At 42.9% G+C, this 25,283-nt stretch overlaps 1 pseudogene; it reads left to right on the forward strand.

Moving 5' to 3' along the window:
• The window catches only part of LOC123191668 (photosystem I assembly protein Ycf3-like), a 45,368-nt pseudogene that overhangs the window by 602 nt on the left and 19,483 nt on the right, over nucleotides 1-25,283 (forward strand).

Raw genomic sequence — 25,283 nt, forward strand, 5'->3', positions numbered from 1 at the left:
GGAGGGCCCCGCCTGGGCCCTGGCGGGCCGGCGCGGCGAAGTGGGCGCGGTGGCGGCGGCGAATCGGTGAGCACCACGTGGCGGCGGCGGCTGGGTCGGACGTGTCCGGCCTGAGCGGACGCGTCCGACGGCGAGAGGTGGGAGGCGACTAGGGTTTCGGAAAAGGGGAACCGGAAATTTCGGAGGGGGTGTATTTCTAGGCATAGAGGGAGCTAGGAGTGTCCAAATGAGGTGTGGTTTTCGGCCACGCGATCGTGATCGAACGCTCTAGATGATGGAGAGGGTTTTGGTGGGTTTTGGGCCAAATTGGAAGGGTGTTGGGCTGCAACACACACGAGGCCTTTTTGGTCTCTCGGTTAACTGTTGGAGCATCAAACGAAGTCCAAATGGTACGAAACTTGACAGGCGGTCTACCGGTAGTAAACCAAGGCCGCTTGGCAAGTCTCGGTCCAATCCGGAAATTTCTAATCCCCACACACGAAAGAAAGGTAGAAATGACCACCGGAGGAGAACGGAGCGCCGGAATGCAAAATGGACAACGGGGAAAATGCTCAAATGCATGAGACGAACACGTATGCAAATGCAATGCACAAGATGACATGATATGAGATGCATGACAACAACAACAACACACAGAGACAAAAACCCGAACCCGAGGAAATAAAATAACTTAACGCCGGAAACGGCAAGAGTAGGAGTACATATTAGGTAAATTACATCCGGGGTGTTACACCTGTTGTCTCAGTTAAAATAGGAGATCACTGTTATCATGGTTTATGTGACATAGGTGCTAGCGTGAGTGCTATTCCCTTTACCTTATATCAAGAAATTATGAATTACATAGCACCCGCTGAAATAGAAGAAATAGATGCTACTATTAAACTTGGTAGTAGAGACACCATCACACCACTTGGGATTGCTAGAGATGTTGAAGTCTTCTGTTGGAAAATAAAATATCCTACTGATTTTCTTGTTCTAGGTTCCCCATGATACTTCTCCAACGTATCTATAATTTTTGATTGCTCCATGCTATATTATCTACTGTTTTGGACATTATTGGGCTTTATTATCCACTATTAAATTATTTTTGGGACTAACCTATTAACCGGAGGCCCAGCCCAGAATTGTTGTTTTTTTCCTATTTTAGGGTTTCGAAGAAAAGGAATATCAAACGGAGTCCAAACGGAATGAAACCTTCGGGAACGTGATTTTCTCATCGAATACAACTGAGGAGACTTGGGCCCTACGTCAAGCCAGCTAACAGGAGGCCACGAGGTAGCGGGGTGCGCCTGCCCCCCCCCCCCCCAGGCGCGCCCTCCACCCTCGTGGGTCCCCTGTTGCTCCACCGACGTACTTCTTCCTCCTATATATACCCACGTACCCCCAAACGATCAGATACGGAGCCAAAACCCTAATTCCACCGCCGTAACTTTCTGTATCCATGAGATCCCGTCTTGGGGCCTGTTTCGGAGCTCCGCCGGAGGGGGCATCGATCACGGAGGGCTTCTACATCAACACCATATCCTCTCCGATGAAGTGTGAGTAGTTTACTTCAGACCTACAGGTCCATAGTTAGTAGCTAGATGGCTTCTTCTCTCTTTTTGGATCTCAATACAATGTTCTCCCCCTCTCTTGTGGAGATCTATTCGATGTAATCTTCTTTTTGCGGTGTGTTTGTTGGGACTGATGAATTGTGGGTTTATGATCAAGTCTATCTATGAATAATATTTGAATCTTCTTTGAATTCTTTTATGTATGATTGGTTATCTTTGCAAGTCTCTTCGAATTATTAGTTTGGTTTGGCCTACTAGATTGATCTTTCTTGCAATGGGAGAAGTGCTTAGTTGTGGGTTCAATCTTGCGGTGTCCTTTCCCGGTGATAGTAAGGGTAGCAAGGCACGTATTGTATTGTTGCCATCGAGGATAACAAGATGGGGTTTTCTTCATATTGCATGAGTCTATCCCTCTACAGCATGTCATCTTGCTTAAGGCGTTACTCTGTTTTTAACTTAATACTCTAGATGCATGCTGGATAGCGGTCGATGAGTGGAGTAATAGTAGTAGATGCAGGCAGGAGTCGGTCTACTTGTCTCGGACGTGATGCCTATATACATGATCATACCTAGATATTCTCATAACTATGCTCAATTCTATCAATTGCTCAACAGTAATTTGTTCACCCACCATAGAATACTTATGCTCTCGAGAGAAGCCACTAGCGAAACCTATGGCCCCTGGGTCTATCTTTATCATATTAATCTCCTACTACTTAGTTATTTACTTTGCCTTTATTTCACTTTGCATCTTTATCATAAAAATACCAAAAATATTATCTTATCATATCTATCTGATCTCACTCTCGTAAGTGGCCCTATAGGGATTGGCAACCCCTATTTGCGTTGGTTGCGAGGATTTATTTGTTTTGTGCAAGTGTGAGGGACTCGCGCATAGCCTCCTACTAGATTGATACCTTGGTTCTCAAAAACTGAGGGAAATACTTATGCTACTTTGCTACAGCATCCCTTCCTCTTCGAGGAAATCCAACGCAGTGCTAAAAGAGGTAGCAAGAAGGATTTCTGGCGCCGTTGCTGAGGAGGTCTACGCAAAAGTCAACATACGAAGTACCCATCACATACCCTTATCTCCCGCATTACATTATTTGCCATTTGCCTCTCGTTTTCCTCTCCCCCACTTCACCCTTGCCGTTTTATTTGCCCTCTCTCTCCCTATCCTCCCTCTATTTGCCTCATTTTTCCCGCTTGCTTTTTGTTTGCTTGTGTGTTAGTTTGCTTGCTTGTCGGTATGGCTAGTCCCTTATCTTCTCCGTTATCTCCCGAGAATGAAATTATAAATTTTAAGCAAAGGGAGGGTGAAAATCTAAAAGATGCTTGGTATAGAATTTGCAATGCTCAAAATAAATCTGCTAGGAAGCAATCTACTACCATTCTCCTTCGCAATTTTTATGTAGGCATTACTCCTTGGCACCGTTATGTTCTTGACACTATTACCGGAGGGAATTTTTTGGGTGGCCATACTTTTGATTCTTATAATGCTATGTTAGATTTATTGCCCCCCCCTCCTCTTTTGGTTAATGGAACTATATTAACTTTGGAGCATGTAATGCAAAGGCTTGAAACTATTGAAAATAAGGTTGCTACCATAGAGTTAATTGAAAATTTGGATAAAAAGATCCACATCCGAATCTCTCAATATGGATCTAAAGTAGGAGTTACTTTGAAAGATATTAAAGAAAAGGAACCCATAGTTAATGAGAAAATAAATCACGATTCTGTTAGGATCGATAAACTTGAGAATATTATTACCAATTTGGGAACCGCTTTTTCTTCCTTAAAGAATACTCCAAGTTCCTCCACTAAAGTTGCCAAGCTTATGTATGTTCCTAAAAATAAGGGTGAATCATCTAGTAAGAAAAATGCGGATCTTAAATCTATAAGTGTTCACCCCAATATTTTTGCTATCATTAAGGAACCATTTGTTACAAATGAATTTTTCGATCTTGTGCCTAAAAGTTTGATAATTAATAAAATAAAGAAACTCCTAAAGATGGTAGATGCCTCATTGAAGAATTGCCTACCAAAGATGGCAATACCTAGATCTATTCTTGTTTGTTATGCCTAGCTAGGGGTGTTAAACGATAGCGCTTGTTGGGAGGCAACCCAATTTTATTTTTATTCCTTGATTTTTGCTCCTGTTTAGTAATAAATAAATTATTTAGCCTCTGTTTTGGTTGTGTTTTTTGTGTTTAATTAGTGTTTGTGCCAAGTAGAACCGTTGGGAAGACTTGGGGAAAGTCTTGTTGAACTTGCTGTAAAAAAACAGAAACTTTAGCGCTCACTAGAACTGCTGTAGTTTTTATTTGGAAAGTTCTATTTAGTTAATTCTTTTTGAAGATGATTAATAGATAAATTCCTCACGTCCATCAATTTATTTTAGAATTTTTGGGGTTCCATATCTTGCACTAGCTACAGATTACTACAGACTGTTCTGTTTTTGACAGATTCTGTGTTTCGTGTGTTGTTTGCTTATTTTGATGAATCTATGGCTGCTAAAATATTTTATGAACCATAGAGAAGTTGGAATACAGTAGGTATAACACCCATATAAATAAAGAATGAGTTCATTACAGTACCTTGAAGTGGTCTTTTGTTTTCTTTCGCTAACGGAGCTCATGAGATTTTCTACTTTAAGTTTTGTGGTGTGAAGTTTTCAAGTTTTGGGTAAAGATTTGATGGATTATGGAACAAGGAGTGGCAAGATCCTAAGCTTGGGGATGCACATGGCACCCCCAAGATAATCTAAGGACACCTAAAAGCCAAAGCTTGGGGATGCCCCGAAAGGCATCCCCTCTTTCGTCTACTTCTATCGGTAACTTTACTTGGAGCTATATTTTTATTTACCACATGATATGTGTTTTACTTGGAGCGTCTTGTATGATTTGAGTCTTTGCTTATTAGTTTACCACAATCATCCTGGCTGTACACACCTTTTGAGAGAGCCATACATGATTTGGAATTTGTTAGAATACTCTATGTGCTTCGCTTATATCTTTTGAGTTATATAATTTTGCTCTAGTGCTTCACTTATATCTTTTAGAGCATGATGGTGGATTTGTTTTATAGAAACTATTGATATCTCATGCTTCACTTAGATTATTTTGAGAGTCTTAAATAGCATGGTAATTTGCTTAAAATCCTAATATGATTGGTATGCAAGATTAATAATAAAAACTTTCTTATGAGTGTGTTGAATACTATGATAAGTTTGATACTTGATAATTGTTTTGAGATATGGAGATGGTGATATTAAAGTCATGCTAGTTGAGTAGTTGTGAATTTGAGAAATACTTGTGTTGAAGTTTTTGATTCCCGTAGCATGCACGTATGGTGAACCGTTATGTGATGAAGTCGGAGCATGATTTATTTATTGATTGTCTTCCTTATGAGTGGTGGTCGGGGACGAGCGATGGTCTTTTCCTACCAATCTATCCCCCTAGGAGCATGCCGTAATACTTTGCTTTGATAACTTGTAGATTTTTGCAATAAGTATATGAGTTCTTTATGACTAATGTTGAGTCCATGGATTATACGCACTCTCACCCTTCCACCTTTGCTAGCCTCTCTAATACCGCGCACCTTCCGTCGGTATCATACACCCACCATATACCTTCCTCAAAACAGCCACCATACCTACCTATTATGGCATTTCCATAGCCATTTCGAGATATATTGCCATGCAACTTTCCATCGTTCCGTTTATGACACACTTCATCATTGTCATATTGCTTAGCATGATCATGTAGTTGACATAGTATTTGTGGCAAAGCAACCGTTCATAATTCTTTCATACATGTCACTCATGAATCATTGCATATCCTGGTACACCGCCGGAGGCATTCACATAGAGTCATATTTTGTTCTAAGTATCGAGTTGTAATTGTTGAGTTGTAAGAAAAATAAAAGTGTGATGATCATCATTATTAGAGCATTGTCCCAAGTGAGGAAAGGATGATGGAGACTATGATTCCCCCACAAGTCGGGATAAGACTCCGAACAAAAAATAAAAAAAAAGAGAAAGAAAAGAGGCCATAAAAAGAGAAAAGGCCCAAATAAAAAATATATGAGAGAAAAAGAGAGAAGGGACAATGTTACTATCCTTTTACCACACTTGTGCTTCAAAGTAGCACCATGATCTTCATAGTAGAGAGTCTCTAATATTATCACTTTCATATACTAGTGGGAATTTTTCATTATAGAACTTGGCTTGTATATTCCAATGATGGGCTTCCTCAAAAATTGCCCTAGGTCTTCATGAGCAAGCAAGTTGTATGCACACCCACTTAGTTTCTTTTTGAGCTTTCATATACTTATAGCTCTAGTGCATCTGTTGCATGGCAATCCCAACTCACTCACATTGATATCTGTTGATGGGCATCTCCATAGCCCGTTGATACGCCTAGTTGATGTGAGACTATCTTCCCCTTCTGTCTTCTCCACAACCACCATTCTATTCCACCTATAGTGCTATATCCATGGCTCACTCTCATGTATTGCGTGAAGATTGAAAAAGTTTTGAGAATGTCAAAAGTATGAAACAATTGCTTGGCTTGTCATTGGGGTTGTGCATGATTTAAATATTTTGTGTGGTGAAGATAGAGCATAGCCAGACTATATGCTTTTGTAGGGATAACTTTCTTTAGCCATGTTATTTTGAGAAGACACAATTGCTTTGTTAGTATGCTTGAAGTATTATTATTTTCTATGTCAATATAAACTTTTGTCTTGAATCTTTCGGATCTGAATATTCATACCACAATCAAGAAGAATTACATTAAAATTATGCCAAGTAGCACTCCGCATAAAAAATTCTATTTTTATCATTTACCTACTCGAGGACGAGCGGGAATTAAGCTTGGGGATGCTTGATACGTCTCCAACGTATCTATAATTTTTGATTGCTCCATGCTATATTATCTACTGTTTTGGACATTATTGGGCTTTATTATCCACTTCTATATTATTTTTGGGACTAACCTATTAACCGGAGGCCCAGCCCAGAATTGTTGTTTTTTTGCCTATTTTACGGTTTCGAAGAAAAGGAATATCAAACAGAGTCCAAACGGAATGAAACCTTCGGGAACGTGATTTTCTCACCGAATACAACTCAGGAGACTTGGGCCCTACGTCAAGCCAGCTAACAGGAGGCCATGAGGTAGGGGGGCGCGCCTGCCCCCCCCCCCCCAGACACGCCCTCCACCCTCGTGGGCCCCCTGTTACTCCACCGACGTACTTCTTCCTCCTATATATACCCACGTACCCCCAAACGATCAGATACGGAGCCAAAACCCTAATTCAACTGCCACGAGATCCCATCTTGGGGCCTGTTCCAGAGCTCCGCCGGAGGGGGCATCGATCACGGAGGGCTTCTACATCAACACCATAGCCTCTCCGATGAAGTGTGAGTAGTTTACTTCAGACCTGCGGGTCCATAGTTAGTAGCTAGATGGCTTCTTCTCTCTTTTTGGATCTCAATACAATGTTCTCCCCCTCTCTTGTGGAGATCTATTCGATATAATCTTCTTTTACGGTGTGTTTGTTGGGAACGATGAATTGTGGGTTTATGATCAAGTCTATCTATGAATAATATTTGAATCTTCTCCGAATTCTTTGATGTATGATTGGTTATCTTTACAAGTCTCTTCGAATTATCAGTTTGGTTTGGCCTACTAGATTGATCTTTCTTGCAATGGGAGAAGTGCTTAGCTTTGGGTTCAATCTTGCGGTGTCCTTTCCCGGTGACAGTAAGGGCAGCAAGGCACGTATTGTATTGTTGCCATCGAGGATAACAAGATGGGGTTTTCTTCATATTGCATGAGTTTATCCCTCTACATCATGTCATCTTGCTTAAGGCGTTACTCTATTTTTAACTTAATACTCTAGATGCATGCTGGATAGCGGTCGATGAGTGGAGTAATAGTAGTAGATGCAGGCAGGAGTCGGTCTACTTGTCTCGGACGTGATGCCTATATACATGATCATACCTAGATATTCTCATAACTATGGTCAATTCTGTCAATTGCTCAACAGTAATTTGTTCACCCACCATAGAATACTTATGCTCTCGAGAGAAGCCACTAGTGAAACCTATGGCCCCCGGGTCTATCTTTATCATATTAATCTCCTACTACTTAGTTATTTACTTTGCCTTTATTTTACTTTGCATCTTTATCATAAAAATACCAAAAAATATTATCTTATCATATCTATCAGATCTCACTCTCGTAAGTGGCCCTATAGGGATTGACAACCCCTATTTGCGTTGGTTGCGAGGATTTATTTGTTTTGTGCATGCAAGGGACTCACGCGTAGCCTCCTACTGGATTGATACATTGGTTCTCAAAAACTGAGGGAAATACTTACGCTACTTTGCTGCATCATCCCTTCCTCTTCAGGGAAAACCAACGCAGTGCTAAAAGTGGTAGCACCCCACAAGATGACTTTTGTCCCATTATCTTTGGTAGACCTTTCTTGAACATCGTTAATGCTAAAATAGATTGTAAGGAAAAAAACGGTCGGTGTCAGCTTTGGTGATTATCTTCGGTCTTGCTTCTATTGATGTGCCTCCTACTGATCCTCTAGAGCAATATCTGCTAGACAATGAAAATGATTTACATATGCATGAAAGAAATGAATTAGATAAGATTTTCTTTGAACAACGTCCTCTGCTTAAACAAAATTTGCCTATTGAAACTTTAGGAGGTCCTCCTCCACCTAAGGGTGATCCTGTGTTCAAATTAAAACAATTGCGAGACACTTTGAAATGTGCTTATCTTGATGAGAAAAAGATATATCCTGTTATTATTAGTGCTAACCTTTCAAAACATGAAGAAGAAAGGTTATTGAAAGTTCTAAGGAAGCATCGTGCTACTATTGGATATACTCTTGATGATCTTAAGGGCGTTAATCCAACTCTATGTCGGCACAAAATTAATATGGAACCTGATGCTAAACCCGTTGTTGATCACCAACGTCGGTTAAATCTGAAGATGAAGGAAGTGGTAAGAACGAAAATATTAAAACTTAAGGAAGAAGGTATAATCTATCGTATAGCTTATAGTAGATAGGTAAATCATGCTCATTATTTCCCTAAGAAGGGAGGAATTATTGTTGTTCCTAATGATAAAAATGAACTCATCTCACAAAGAATTGTTACAGGCTATAGAGTGGTAACTAATTTTAGAAACTAAACAAAGCAACTAGAAGAGATCATTACCATTTGCCTTCTATTGATCAAATGCCAGAAAGATTGTCAAAGCACACACATTTTTGCTTCCTTGATGGATATTCTGGTTTTTCACAAATACCTGTTTCTCAACCTGATCAAGAAAGACCACTTTCACTTGTCCCTTTGGAACTTATGCTTACAGACGTATGGCTTTTGGTTTATGCAATGCACCTGCTACCTTTCAAAGATGTATGACTGCTATATTCTTTGGCTTTTGTCAAAAGATTGTTGAGCTTTTGAAAGCACAAGTGCTCCCTGGGTGGTTTTGGTAATTAATGTCAACATATCTCTTGTTGGACTAACACTTTTACCTAGTATGTTTCAAATAAGTTCAACAATGGAGTGGCATGGACTAGAGGATGTGGAACCCCTTCAAGATGCTAAGGACAAAGGATTGGCTCAAGCTTCAAGATCAAGACTCTACATTTTCTATTTTAGTGATCAAAGATCACATTGAGTCTATAGGAAAAGCCAATACTATCAAGAGGGCATGAGGTGTTGCTTAATGGCTTGCTTGCTCAAAGTGCTTAGTGATATGCTCCAAAACCCTCAACTACCTTCCCACATCCACATATGACCTAAACCAAAAGTCAAACTCGGCCCCACCGATTCTATCTATCCGGCGCCACCGAGTTTCAGATGTCATAGCCACTGCCACAAACCCTAGCAAATCGGTTTCACCGATAGGGATCTCGGTCTCACCGAGAAGGGATTGTAATCTCTCTGTGTATGTCCATTACCAAAATTGGTCTCACCGAGTTTGAGCAATCGGTACTACCGAGATTACAATGCAAATCCTCTGGTTAGCTTATTACCAAAATCGTTCCCACCGAGTTTGTGTAATCGGTCACACCGAAATTACGTTATGCCCTAACTCTAACCATATCGGTCCTACCGAGTTGCATCTCAGCCCCACCGAAAATCCTAACGGTCACTAGGTTTGCTGAATCGGTCCGACCGAGTTTAATCATTCGGTCCCACCGAGTTTGGAAAATTGTGTGTAACGGTTAGATTTTGTGTGGAGGCTATATATACCCCTCCACCCACTCTTCATTCATGGAGAGAGCCATCAGAACATACCTACACTTCCAATACACATTTTCTGAGAGAGAACCACCTACACTTGTGTTGAGGTCAAGATATTCCATTCCAACCATATAAATCTTGATCTCTAGTGATGTAGGGTGGAACCCTAGATGGCCGATCTTTCACGAAAGGAGCAGATCCCTATGAGGAACACAAAGAACACGAGGGGGAGAACGAGGGGAAACACAAGAGAAACACTCAGCCAACAAGAAATAGATCACACATGCGCTAGATCGATGAACACAAAGGAAGATACATTGATCCAAAGTCAACAACGGACGATACAAACGGTAACCGGGTTCTTCTCCGTGAGGAGGTCTTGATGGGGCTACCCAAGAGGGGGTCTTGAATCCAAGGGGATCTTCTCCGTAGAGGGGCCGCGGTCTCTCTCGTGGAGTAGATCCGTAATGGATGAGCGTAGCTCTATCTCTCAAATGAGCTATCACAACGCTACCCTAGAAAGGAGGAGGTGGAGGAGTATATATAGTCTAGGTCCACGAAGGGGTAAGTGGGAGAGGGATACATGGGCCTCAGGCCCGATCTCTGTACGCAGACAGGTACCGGACGTCCGCTGGGGACTGGTCGTCCGGTGGCTCGTGGGCTTCCGCACGTCCGGTAGTCGCCGGACTTCCGCTCACTTTGGCTCGGTTGAGATGGCACCAGACGTCCGGTAGCTGGCGGTCATCCGGTCGCCGGTTGTCCGGTGTCGCCGGTCTTCCGCTGATTTGGCTCGGGTGTAGATGTGCCGGTCGTCCGATGGGGGCCGGACGTCCGCTCGCTGAGAGGGGCCAGTCGCCCGGTGTCGTACGGACGTCCGCTCGCTGGAGCTTCTTTGGCAGCTCTTCTTCTTGCGTCTTCGTTTCCAAGCTTCCGTCGCGGATGGTGTAGTTGTACACTTGCGCTCGCACTCCTCCTCTTCGTCCATAGTGTTCTGAAAATACCTATGCATGCACACGAGTGGAGTGTCAAGTAGTATACCATCCTCGAAGGGGTCAAGTGAACACGCGTAAAGAAGATGATTCACCTTTGTGTATGTGAAGTGGATGTCGAACGTGTCACTTGCCAAATGGACTCTTGACATGGTGATGTCCGTAGGATGCTCCGCATCATCTCCCCTCCCTTGGGAAAGATCCAACCACGGATCGAAATCCAAATCACCATGGGAAAGAGATGGCGTCGCCGTGTAGGAGTGGTCGATCACCAAGTTCTCGTCATCTTGAAGCTCGAAATGGGCACTCTCCAATGTCGCACCGTCTTGTGATTCCTTCAAAAGGAGCAAGGAGAACAAACACTTGGAAAAACAAATGCGGTTAGCGTTACTGCAAAACCAAGCATTCAAGAGGTGATTCACCCAACAAGTGTTGTCATCAAGCATAGCATATGGTGTGACAAAGGATTGTGACATGGCATGTAAGCACACAAATTGAGCATAATCAAGGATATCATGGGGACAAGCATGTAAATGTGAGGTAGTGATGCAAATATGTGTAACAAGAGAAGAAGCATCTACCTCAAGTTCATAGCAAGCATTCACAAATTTCTCAATGAAAGGTCTATGGTAGGCATAGGAATCATTCACAACACCAAATAAAATGAAGTGTCTAAACACATGGGTCAAGTGCAAGACAATCCAAGCATAATGTGCATGGGGTGTAGTGAATATAGTGTGGCACTCAACACAATAGAAAGAGCAAGTGTGAATCATGTGTGAGGCAATCACGTCAAGCATAGTAATCAAGTCGTGCAAGCTAGTAGTGCGAAGATGCAACATACTAGAGTAAATCATGGCAATCATGTCATGAGAGCAAATAATAGGCATAGGCAATGGACATGACATATCGCAAGCACGAACACAAAGCAAGATGAAATTATCATCATAGGCATGGGGTACAAAGCAAACATAGCAATAGCAAGCAATATCTCCACCAAGCTTGCAAATACACATACAAGTATGAGAATCAATCAACATGTGTAATGCAAAGCATGGGTCACGAATGCATGACAAAAGCATAGTAATGAGCATAACATGCAAAGTGAACATGGCAAGATGGGCATAGAATATGTAGTGGATAATAACCCATAGCCAAGTGAGTGTCATGTAGAAGAAATGTGCGTAGACTTCGCTTGAAGAGAGCGGTGGGAAAGGCAATCCATGGGATCCCAAGTCATCATTGCTCTCTAGAGCTCGTTTTGTCAACTCGTGGGATTGCGAGGTTGACAAGAATTCATGGGTACCTACACAAAAGAGACACAAACCAAAGAAATTGTGCGCGTGGTAAATGTACACATCATCCATCATGATGTGTATTTACACGTGGAAGTTAGTACAAGATAAGCATCGCTCAAAAAAATTTGATGCATGGTATAAGAACATGTCATCCATCATGAAAGAATAGTTATTGTGTATAACACGGTGTGGATGCAAATTTAGCATACAAATATATGGCACATCAATATCATGTTTATTCATGGGGAGCATATTGTGCACATAAGTATGAGGATCATGCAATGGATGGGAGTGATCAAAATCTCCTAAAATGTATGAGGAAACTGTGGGGGTCTCCTCATGAGCAATATTGGAAACATCATATGGAGAAAATGGGCAACACCCAAAACTATGCATATCCGAAGCTAGGTGGTCATGGCATGGCATATGAGATAAATGATGCAAAGGAAGCATATCAATATCATCACAAGAAAAACAAATGCCGATAACCATGGGCTTGTCATCTATGCCATATGTACAAATTGGGTTCATTTTTATAGCATATGCATAGTCACTATGAAGAGATTGCAAATATGACATGTGGTCGATCTCATGCATAGCATATGACAAGTCAAGCGGATTGGCAAACATGATGTGGCCGAGAGAATTAGCACATAAAATCCTATGTAACATGGCATCACAACTAATAGACTCCACATGGGAATCATCATACTCATCACAAATGGGTAAATCATCGCATGGGGAAGTCATGCTAGCATGAAGCATGTCAATAGGGGGATCAACATCATGCGAGCAATCAATGTCATGAATGTCCACTAGTGGGACTAGAGCATCACCTTCACCTATGTTACCTTGTTCATTCCACTCAAGTGGTGTAGGTGAGGTGGGAAAGACCAAATGGTGGTCAAGATCATCATTGTGATGGAACCATGTGGGGGGTGCATCATATTCCACCATGGCCATCATCTTGTCCAAAGGTAGGACGAAGTCGTCGAGAATCGGCGCGTCATCATATAAGGGACCTAGCACCAAATGAGAAGACACAACAGAGGTAGAGATCAAGTCGTTAGTGTTAAAAGTGGCCTCACATGACCTATCAACTATCTCACTCTCTCTATGTGGTGGTTCACTCACTCCCTCATGGTAGGTGCACTCAATGTCACATATGGTGGAGTCACTCATCTCACTCAAGTGGTGGGGTTGTGGCTCTCCTCACATGGGAATTGTGGCAACACATCACATATGGGGCTAGTGGTGAAGTCACTCTCACTCTCAATATGGTGGCTAAAGTCACTCAAATCATCACACGTCACTGTGGTCGAAGGGAAAATCCCATGCTCAACCATCTCGTTGTTGTCGCCGTGGATGAAGGCCGAAGATGGCACATCATCACTCTCGCCTCCTAAGATGGAAGCATCATCCTTGCTCGTCACCATGTCGCTCGCCTCCAAAGCTTGGTCCTTGATGGTGTCCGTAGTCGTAGTCGTCGCCGCACCATCTTGAAAAAGAGTCGAAGTAGACTCGGCATCGTCAATGCCACAAAGAGGGATGCGGTGAAGTCGAACTTGGGAGCATCATCTTGGAGCTCGTCGGGCTTGGACATCTTGGTGATACTATCCTCATGCTCGTTCTCATGGAGCTTGGTCGTCGCGAAGTGAGCTTGGGGTAGAGAAACTTTGGCCTTCATGAGTTCTTGTTCCGCCTTGCGAGCACCAATGTAGTTGTCGTCGAGGGACTTGTAGTTCTCGAGGAAGATCGTCTTGGAGATGTCATTGTGCAATCCCATCATGAAGTGGAACTTCATCAAAATGGGGTCGTCCACGCCGGCTCGTCGCAAGGCAATCTTCATCTCCTTGAAGTACTCGTCGATGGACTTGGATCCTTGGATAGTGTTCTCCAATTGGCGTTGAAGTTGTTCCGTGTAGGTTGGAGGCACAAACTCTCGCCGCAAAGCTCTCTTCGTCTTGGGCCAACTCATGTCGTAGGTCTCCAAAGGTGCATGAAGCCACCATGTGGACGCGTAGTCATGGAAGTTCCTTGTGGCGCACTTCACTTGATCTTCGGGAGGGACTTGATGTAGCTTGAGGTAGTCGTCCATCAAACGCTCCCACTTGAGATACTCCTCGGGTTCTTGAGTCCCATAGAAAGGAATCGTGTGGTCGATGTCGAGGTCGTAGTAGCTCATGGAAGTCGCGGACTTGAGCTTGGGGAGCTTCTCTTGAGCGTAGTCTTGAGGTGCTTGTTGGCGAAGATGCCATATATCCGAAGGCGAAGATGCCTTGAAGTCGCTTAGCGAAGATGCCAAAGTGGTTGGTGTAGCCGTAGCTCCGTCTTGGTGGTGCTTGTCTCGCGGTCTTCTCTTATGGTCATGAAGTTTGGACTTGGCGTGAAGTAGGGCTTGTTGCGACTTGTAGGTAGGCGCGTCTCGAGCATCTTCATGATGATGTTGTCGTTGTCGTGCTTGAGCTCGATGTAGATGTCGTTCGTCGTCGTCGTCGTGCACATGTTGCTTGGAGGTGACTTGCCCTTCATGACGAGGTGGATCACAAACGTGATGGTGGTCGCCATGGAGATGTGGACGAGGACGACTTGTGCTTGCATTATTTTTGCGCTCCGAAGACTTGTGACTTGAACGTCGCCGCCTTGAGGATGATGAAGGGGAAGAACGGTTGATCAACAAGGTCAGAATCTCCTCCATCCTTGCATCTTGCTCCTCCTTTTGTGCGGAAAGCTTGTTGTTGATGTAGTTGTACACGCCGTCGTTGTTGTGGAAGATCGGAGATGAAATGCCTTGCCTATCCATCACAAGATTCGAGCCAATATGAGTGGAGAAAGAGAAGAACGAATACCAAATGTACCTTGACCGAAGTTGAAAATGGATCAATGTTCACTCCAATGTGGACAAGGAAATAGCACAATTGGTACCAATTCTTGTCGGTTTCTCACACCTACACAAGTAAGGCTTATGGTGGAGCTCGGTGAGGATAGTGGCACAAAAATTTGATGTAAAATGTTAGCAAGAGTCAATAATGTTGAATGAGATTCACAAATTCGCAAGTGTAACAAGTAGACCAATAGCAATATGTGGCACACGGAAACACACACATGGATAGATAAATGTGGTCGTGCAACCAAGGATGAGCACAAAATGTGGAATCCACGGAAAACGCTCGTGTTGCACAACTCAAGAGAGACGCTAGCACGATTACTCTATAGGCGGATACGACACTTGTGCACAACCTATAAGATGCAAAATGTATCAACTTCTATCCCAAGTATGATATATACGTATGATGTTCCAAGATGATCTTATATGACAATGTGGTATGATGCTATGGCACTTGCTTACAAGCTCTTTGTTCACTCTTTTTCTTTTCTTAAAAGCTTATTGTCTTTTTTTTGTATGGCCACTTTGCGAAATGCACAAACCAAGATAGCAATTGTGTATATGCGGGAACAATCTTGAGGCACACGAGATGATATGATACCAATATGATAAGGTATGTATGCAATGTATGGTGTAGATCACTAATGTGCACAAGTAACGTTGCCGGCAATACTCAAATGGCTAGTCTCGGTAGGCAAGTGACGCAAAATGGGCTAGGGGTTATCAATGCAATGGCAAGGGAATATACAATGGAGGGATACCACGATACCAAGATGATATGGAGGTTACCGTCCGTGTCGATGATGAGTGGCGGTGATCTTGATGGAGATATCAAGATGATGGAGAATCGTCCCTAAGTAGCCGAAACACCTTAGGAAACGGAAAAACCGCGAACTCAAAATCTCAAATGTCAAATGGTGGTAGCGGAATGCGGTGGTGTTGCACGAGGCAATGCGGAAGTGGAGGTTATGGTGGTGGACTATACACGGTGACGGAGTTGAAAGCATGGTCCCGAAGTAGCCGAAAGACCTTAGGAGACACAACTCACAACACAACCAAAATTGGGTTAAGTTGGGGTGGCGGAAGTGTATAGTGGTCAAAACTATGCGGAAGTTATGGTGGTGGTGGTTGATGAAGAAGCAACCGCCCCTAAGTAGCCTAGACACCTTAGGAGACTCAAATCACTCCTCAAGCAACCACTAATGCGATGGGGAACAAAATTGGTTAGGTTGCAGAAGTCGGTGGTGGTGTAGCGGATGATGTGGTGTAAGCCCTAGGCAAAGATGCCAAAGTTCCAAAACTTTGATGGAGTAAAATGATTTTGGTGGTATTTTTGTGGGAAGGAGGATGTCAAGACCTTCAAAACGAGCTAAAGAACGTCAAAATCGGAGTTCGGATGAATTAGTTATGGCCGAAACAAAAATCAGCCGAAGTCAGTTTTTACAGGTAGCGGACGTCCGAAAATGGACGGATGTCCGGTGGCCGGACGTCCGGTGAGCTCGGAAATCCGCTAATTTCCATCCGGGTTAGGGGTTCCTGTCATCCGGTGGATGACGGACGTCTGGTCGTTCCAGGGGCTCCAGACGTCTGGTAAAATGACGGTCGTCCGATGGTCGGGGTCAACGCGAGATTTCAGATCCGGGACGTGATTTTGGGCGGAATTTGGGGATTTTGGGGTCAAAATCGATGAGATTTCGTGGATGGAAAGTGGGGAAAATTAGGGAAATGCTAGATCCACTTGAAACCAAGCAAATCCATGGATCAAAATCAACTAAACATCATCAAACCAACAAATCAAAAAAAATTGGGGCTATTTTTGGTGGGGATTTTCAAATTTAGGACGAAATCAAGCAAAAGAAGGCTAGAAAACGGTGGGGGAAGCTCTGAAATCATGATCAACCTGGCTCTAGATACCAAGATGATGTAGGGTGGAACCCTAGATGGCCGATCTTTCACGAAAGGAGCGGATCCCTACGAGGAACACGAAGAACACGAGGGGGAGAATGAGGGGAAACACAAGAGAAACACTCAACCAACAAGAAATAGATCACACATGCGCTAGATGGATGAACACAAAGGAAGATACATTGATCCAAAGTCAACAACGGACGATACAAACGGTAACCGGGTTCTTCTCCGTGAGGAGGTCTTGATGGGGCCACCCAAGAGGGGGTCTTGAATCCAAGGGGATCTTCTCCGTAGAGGGGCCACGGTCTCTCTCGTGGAGTAGATCCGTAATGGATGAGCGTAGCTCTATCTCTCAAATGAGCTATCACAACGCTACCCTAGAAAGGAGGAGGTGGAGGAGTATATATAGTCTAGGTCCACAAAGGGGTATGTGGGAGAGGGATAGATGGGCCTTGGGCCCGATCTCTTTACGCAGACAGGTACCGGACGTCCGCTGGGGACCGGTCGGTCGGTGGCTCGTGGGCTTCCGGACGTCCGGTAGTCGCCGGACTTCCGCTCACTTTGGCTCGGTTGAGGTGGCACCGGACGTCCGGTAGCTGGCGGTCGTCCGGTCGCCGGTCGTCCGGTGTCGCCGGTCTTCCGCTGATTTGGCTCGGGTGTAGATGTGCCGGTCGTCCGGTGGGGGCCGGACGTCCGCTCGCTGAGAGGGGCCGGTCGTCCGGTGTCGTACGGACGTCCGCTCGCTGGAGCTTCTTTGGCAGCTCTTCTTCTTGCGTCTTCATTTCCAAGCTTCCGTCGCGGATGGTGTAGTTGTACACTTGCGCTCGCACTCCTCCTCGTCGTCCATAGTGTTCCGACAATACCTATGCATGCACACGAGTGGAGTGTCAAGTAGTATACCATCCTCAAAGGGGTCAAGTGAACACGCGTAAAGGAGATGATTCACCTTTGTGTATGTGAAGTGGATGTCGAACGTGTCACTTGCCAAATGGACTCTTGACATGGTGATGTCCGCAGGATGCTCCGCATCATCTAGCCTTCCCCAAGTTGCTTTCCACTCAAATCTTCTTTCCACCAAATCCAAATCATGTGAGAGAGAGTTGAGTGTTGGGGAGACTATCATTTGAAGCACAAGAGCAAGGAGTTCATCATCAACACACCATTTGTTACTTCTTGGAGACTGGTGTCTCCTAGATTGGCTAGGTGTCACTTGGGAGCCTCTAACAAGATGATGAGGACATGACTACCTTGGATATGACCAAAAATATTGCATATATGCATATTTGTCAGGTGATTTCTAGTGCAAACTATTCAATAATCTATTTATGTTATCCAGAACAAAAATACTTCACACACTTTTGTGTTTTGTCTAATTGCAGGTGTATGGGACATTTGTACAATCCACATATGAAGATAAGGAAGAAAGATATGTTTATTTGCTGTCCAAAAAGTTCTCTCACGTCACTTTTGGCCCAAGAGAAGATAGAGTCCAAGTCTCTCACGTTCTGGATTCAGATTCGGACTGCACAGACATACCTGACTCAAAACGCACACAAGTTTTTCATACGGACTCCGAATTGGGTGATTCTTTTTTTGTTGGAAGCTAGATTTCGTGCACTTTCCAACCCAATTGGAATCACCTTCAAATTCGTCCGGAGCTTTGAGTTGTGGACGAAACAATCTGATGCCGCAGCAGAATCCGAGTCAAACTACAAGTCCAAAGGTGTTACATCACCTCCACTTGGGCCCATTGGCCTTGTACGACCTAGATTTAGTTTTAGGCTTCCTTGGGACGTCCTCCCACCTCCTTGGCCGCCACCCCTTGCTCCTATATAAGTAGATCCATCTAGTAGCTTTTCCTTAGGATTTGTTTAGTTAAAAGTTAGCCATTGCAACTTCGTGTACTTCGTTTGTGTCCAACGACCAGACCAAGACCGCTTACGGATCCTCACCTTTATCAAAACTTCATATATACTCGCAATATTCAGATTGCTTTTATCATATTCTTGCTTGTTCTTCGATTGCTTGCAGGAATAGACCTTCGTGGTCAGGTTGATTGTGCTCCAGCGTGGTCAATAACCTTTCGGAGTTGGTTTAGCAATTGCTAAGGCGCAACGTCGTGCACGTTTGTAGTCGGATCGTCAAAGTCATCTTCACCAAATCGATAGTTATCATCTCATCGAAAGATCGGGACACCCCCGCCTCTATCAAGTGGTATCAGTTTTCAGGTTGCTCGGTGAGAATTTCCAGTTTTCCTAGATTAGATTTATTTTCTTACCTATTGTCCAAGAAAAAGCCACACAAAAAAAGTTAGATCTGTTCATCCTTTATTCAAGCCAGTCTGAGCCTTTGCAATTTTCTATTCATTGCTGCATAGTTGAATTATCGGTTGCATCGTCGTGTCAGTTGCTGGTTTTAGCGTCTAGTTCCTTTAGAGTTTCGAGTTCTATTCACATTAGTCACGCCGCCGCTGCATCATTATCCCTTCCGCTGTCCACCATTCCATCTATTAATTTCCACCATATGCTACGCACTGTTCATTGTCATAATCATAGTTGAGGTCATTCACATCTTCGCCTGATCCAATCTGCATCTTATCTAGTTTGTCTTGGAAAGAAAAAAAAAGAAGATAGAGAAAAAAAGAGAAAAAAGGAAAAAAAAAAGAAAAAGAGAGAGAAGAAAAAGAAAAAAAAGGGTGAGAAAAAAAAGAGAGAAGAAAAAAAAATTGGATCTATCTAGAATCAATCTCGTACCTGAATTCGGATTGGAATCTGTTTTGTGCACTGTTCAGTAAAACAGGTGTATCTTCCTCATACGAAGTCCGTTTTAGCTCCGTGAGTACTCAAATTGAAGCTAGCGACGAGCCGCATCTAAATAATTGCAGAAGCTAGTTCAATATTTGACACCTCAAAATCGGCTTCTAAATAGGTTTTTTTGCCCTCCGAAGTTCATGAACACAGCTTGTTCCAATTTTTCAGGCCAGTTTTAGAATTCTTTGACTCCTCATATCAACTCGGAATTGAGTGATTCTTTTTGCATTGGAAAGCTTGAGTTAGTAGCATTCTTTGAAAGAATTTATCAGAAAATTGTCTCAAACTTTTCAAGAGGAAAGTTGGAGAGAGAGTTGTTGTATATCCTGCTTGGCAGTTGTTTTTCATCATTATCTTCACTGCCGTTGTGATCTTCACTTATATCTTGCTATCAAGAGCTACTTAGTATCCTTCATTGATGCTAGTTGTGCTACGCCGTGATCTCATTAGTGTTCTAGGCTCGCGTCTCTAGTCCGGTCTAGCCTAGGACCAGCACAGTACCGTCGTTGAGCGTTTATTCAACATTGCATCTTTGAATTGATTATTGCTAATCTTTTGCTACCATATATAGCCCACCCAGCTCCACATATTTCTACACCGTGTATACGTACGCTCCCCTGGCAATCGCTTTACTCAATATTCGGAGTTACTTGACACCGCTGGTTGCCGATCACCGCCTGCTGCATGGTAAGAACTTGTAAGACATTGATATTTGCTTTACTGTGAGCGTTTTACCACCACATCCTAGTAGTTATAGGAACATTATTTTTGGGTTTTGTTTCTTGTTCTACTAATCATGATAGGTTCCAGTGTCAATTCATGGGCTTTGTCGATCGCGGGAGACGTGCCACCACCTTTGCAAATACCACAACCGTCACGAGAGGTGCACAAACATCCAAATGCACATGATCAGGTTAATGTATCTATACCACCATTTAATGGCCGTTTTAAACCTGCTTTATATATTGAATGGGAGTTCGACATAAAAAATATATTTGCTTCCCATAATTTCAATGAACATAAAAAGGTTAAGGTTGCGGTTGGTTCTTTCACTGGTTATGCTTTGGTTTGGTGGAGTGAATATTGTCGGTTACACCCTGATTATATACCTACTACTTGGGATGATTTGAAACTTGCCATGCGACATACTTTCGTCCCTGCTTATTATACTCGTGACATGATTAAGAAGTTGCAACACTTAAAACAAGGTAGTGAAACTGTAACAAAATATTATGATGATTTACAAACTACTGATAGAGGCGAGGGTCCCGATCTTTCGATGAGATGATGGATATCGCTTTGGTGGAAGTCGACTTTGACGATCCGACTACGAACGTGCGAGGACGTCGCGCCTTAGCAATCGCTAAACCAACTCCGAGAGGTTATTGACCACGCCGGAGCACGATCAACCTGACCACGAGGGTCTGTTTCCTGCGAGCAAACGAAGAACAAGCAAGAAACTAAGATTGCAATCTGGATATTGCGAATATAAGATGAAAGCTTTATTGATCAAGGTGGGGTTCTGTGACGCCTTTGTCTGGTCGTTGAACACAAACGAAGTACGCGAAGTTGCAGCTATGGCGAACTTTTAATCTAAACAAAACCCAAAGTCTAAACGATGCCCTAAGGGCTGTATATATGGAGGAAGAGGGGGGAATTTCGTGGCCCCTGATGGAGGGGTCCGAAATCAACCCTATCTCTTGTTTCCCCACACATACGGACTCTAAAAATAGCCTATACTTATGTATTTCGAAATTACATGGGCCTGGCCCAATAATAAGGTGACGCAGCACCTAAAATAGCCTCGGGACGAAATTTATGAAGTGGCATCTTGTATATTTCGTCCAAGGCTTCATGCACCCATTATGGTGGCTTCAAAGTCCTGAAATCATCACTTGTAACTCCGTTCTTGTTCTTGCTCCAATGTTCATCCTTCTCCAAGCTAGGCCCTTCATTTGTAAGCAAAACAAATGTATCCAATTTAGGCAGCATCATATTCTCATGAACATTAGAATCATTACCAAGAAACGAAAGTACCTGGTAATTTAGTTGGCATGCACGAGCTCTAGTAATTGGTCCAGTATGTATAGCAGCAGGGGCTGTGGGTGTAACAATTGTATTGATGTCCTCATCATTCATTGATGCTAGTTGTGCTACGCCCTGACCTTATTAGTGTTCTAGGCTCGCGTCTCTAGTCCGGTCTAGCCTAGGACCAGCACAGTACCGTCGTTGAGCGTTTATTCAACATTGCATCTTTGAATTGATTATTGCTAATCTTTTGCTACCATATATAGCCAACCCAGCTCCACATATTTCTACACCGTGTATACGTACGCTCCCCTGGCAATCGCTTTACTCAATATTCGGAGTTACTTGACACCGCTGGTTGCCGATCACCGCCTGCTGCATGGTAAGAACTTGTAAGACATTGATATTTGCTTTACTGTGAGCGTTTTACCACCACATCCTAGTAGTTATAGGAACATTATTTTTGGGTTTTGTTTCTTGTTCTACTAATCATGACAGGATCCAGAGTCAATTCATGGGCTTTGTCGATCGCGGGAGACGTGCCACCACCTTTGCAAATACCACAACCGTCACGAGAGGTGCACAAACATCCAAATGCACATGATCAGGTTAATGTATCTATACCACCATTTAATGGCCGTTTTAAACCTGCTTTATATATTGAATGGGAGTTCGACATAAAAAATATATTTAATTCCCATAATTTCAATGAACATAAAAAGGTTAAGGTTGCGGTTGGTTCTTTCACTGGTTATGCTTTGGTTTAGTGGAGTGCATATTGTCGGTTACACCCTGATTATATTCCTACTACTTGGGATGATTTGAAACTTGCCATGCGACATACTTTCGTCCCTGCTTATTATACTCGTGACATGATTAAGAAGTTGCAACACTTAAAACAAGGTAGTGAAACTGTAACAAAATATTATGATGATTTACAAACTACCTTGTTGCATTCCTCTTTAGAAGAAAGTGAAGATGATTTTATGGATAGATTTTGGGGAGGATTAAACCGTGATATTCAAGAGATACTAATTCATGAAGAGTGTTATCCTATGGACCATTTGTTTCATCTTGCTTGCAAAGCTGAACAGGAAATAAAACGACGTGTTGGCCACGAGGAGAACAAGCGCACGGTGCACATTCCAAGAGTTGATATGATTGTTCCTTCAACTACTAGGCATACTATGACAACCACATCCGTTGTTGTCAGGACTACATCACCTCCACCATGTGACACATCGCCCCCGAGAGTGGCTACATCATCTTAGTTGATCATAAGAGGTAATGACAAAGGTACTGATCTTCCATCTCTACATGAGAATGATGAATGCCTTGTCAATTTGAATGCACCATCTGATGAGCTACCCACTACTTTGATCACACCACCTATTTTAGAGGACTACGTTGATAATTTGACTTTGCCATGTGATCAAACAACTGAAATACCAACAATTTTGAGTGCACCCATTGAATTAACTATTGATGCAAAAGAACCAATGTTTAATCATTTTGATATGACCTCTAATCTTGGTGATGATTCTGTGTTGAATGACTTATTGCATGTTTGCTTATTTAAGCATGTTGTAGCATGTAAATTTGATGCAAGTAAAGTTTATTCACCAATGTTGGGATGGTTTAATGATGAACATTGTCAATCTTTTGAAATGAATAAGAGCTTCACTTATATGTGCAAACTGAGTTGCAATATTTTCATGCCTTCTACTTCTTGTGCTATTTTTTTGGCTTTAGATTTTATGAACTATACAATTTACTCGTCTATTCATGTGTCATATATGCAAAAATCAAGGGAAGTAAAAATGGATGACATATACATATACAACATGTACACCTTGTCTCTTTTGTTAGCCACATTTCAGATTAAGCAACGCCGAGGACGGCTTTATTTTCAAGAAGGGGAGGATGATGAGGACATGACTACCTTGGATATGACCAAAAATATTGCATATATGCATATTTGTCAGGTGATTTCTAGTGCAAACTATTCAATAATCTATTTATGTTATTCAGAACAAAAATACTTCACACACTTTTGTGTTTTGTCTAATTGCAGGTGTATGGGACATTTGTACAATCCACATATGAAGATAAGGAAGAAAGATATGTTTATTTGCTGTCCAAAAAGTTCTCTCACGTCACTTTTGGCCCAAGAGAAGATAGAGTCCAAGTCTCTCACGTTCTGGATTCAGATTCGGACTGCACAGACATACCTGACTCAAAACGCACACAAGTTTTTCATACGGACTCCGAATTGGGTGATTCTTTTTTTGTTGGAAACTAGATTTCGTGCACTTTCCAACCCAATTGGAATCACCTTCAAATTCGTCCGGAGCTTTGAGTTGTGGACGAAACAATCTGATGCTGCAGCAGAATCCGAGTCAAACTACAAGTCCAAAGGTGTTACATCACCTCCACTTGGGCCCATTGGCCTTGTACGACCTAAATTTAGTTTTAGGCTTCCTTGGGACGTCCTCCCACCTCCTTGGCCGCCACCCCTTGCTCCTATATAAGTAGATCCATCTAGTAGCTTTTCCTTAGGATTTGTTTAGTTAAAAGTTAGCCATTGCAACTTCGTGTACTTCGTTTGTGTCCAACGACCAGACCAAGACCGCTTACGGATCCTCACCTTTATCAAAACTTCATATATACTCGCAATATTCAGATTGCTTTTATCATATTCTTGCTTGTTCTTCGATTGCTTGCAGGAATAGACCTTCGTGGTCAGGTTGATTGTGCTCCAGCGTGGTCAATAACCTTTCGGAGTTGGTTTAGCGATTGCTAAGGCGCAACGTCGTGCACGTTTGTAGTCGGATCGTCAAAGTCATCTTCACCAAATCGATAGTTATCATCTCATCGAAAGATCGGGACACCCCCGCCTCTATCACAAGATTGTGGTGTTGAACCAAGGAGTTTGTAAGGGCAAGGAGATCGCCTACTTCGTGAAGATCTACCGCTAGTGAGGCAAGTCCTTCGTGGGTGAAGGCCGTGATGGAATAGACAAGGTTGCTTCTTCGTGGACCCTTCGTGGGTGGAGCCCTCCGTGGACTCGCGCAACCGTTACCCTCCGTGGGTTGAAGTCTCCATCAACGTGGATGTACGATTGCACCACCTATCGGAACCACAACAAAAACATCTGTGTCTCCAATTGCATTTGAATACTCCAAACCCTTCTCTTTACATTCTTGCAAGTTGCATGCTTTACTTTCCGCTGCTCATATACTCATTGCATGCTTGCTTGATATGTATTGTGTTTGTTAAACTTGTGCTTAAACTCCACTTAAACTTAAGAATATTAAAAACTGTAACTTTTGGCACTTAGTGTCTAATTACCCCCCTCTAGACACCTCTTCGTGATCCTTTCAATTGGTATCAGAGCTTTGGTCTCCATTGCCTTGGTTTAAACACCATTGGAGGAAGATGGATGTGTCTACTTTGGGGAGTCTTAGACATAGAGCGCCTATTCTTGATGGAGAGTATTTTCATGAGTGGAAAAATGGAATGCTTGAGATTTTCA

Source organism: Triticum aestivum, chromosome 2A, assembly GCF_018294505.1.
Source record: "Triticum aestivum cultivar Chinese Spring chromosome 2A, IWGSC CS RefSeq v2.1, whole genome shotgun sequence".
Taxonomy (NCBI): Eukaryota; Viridiplantae; Streptophyta; class Magnoliopsida; order Poales; family Poaceae; genus Triticum; species Triticum aestivum.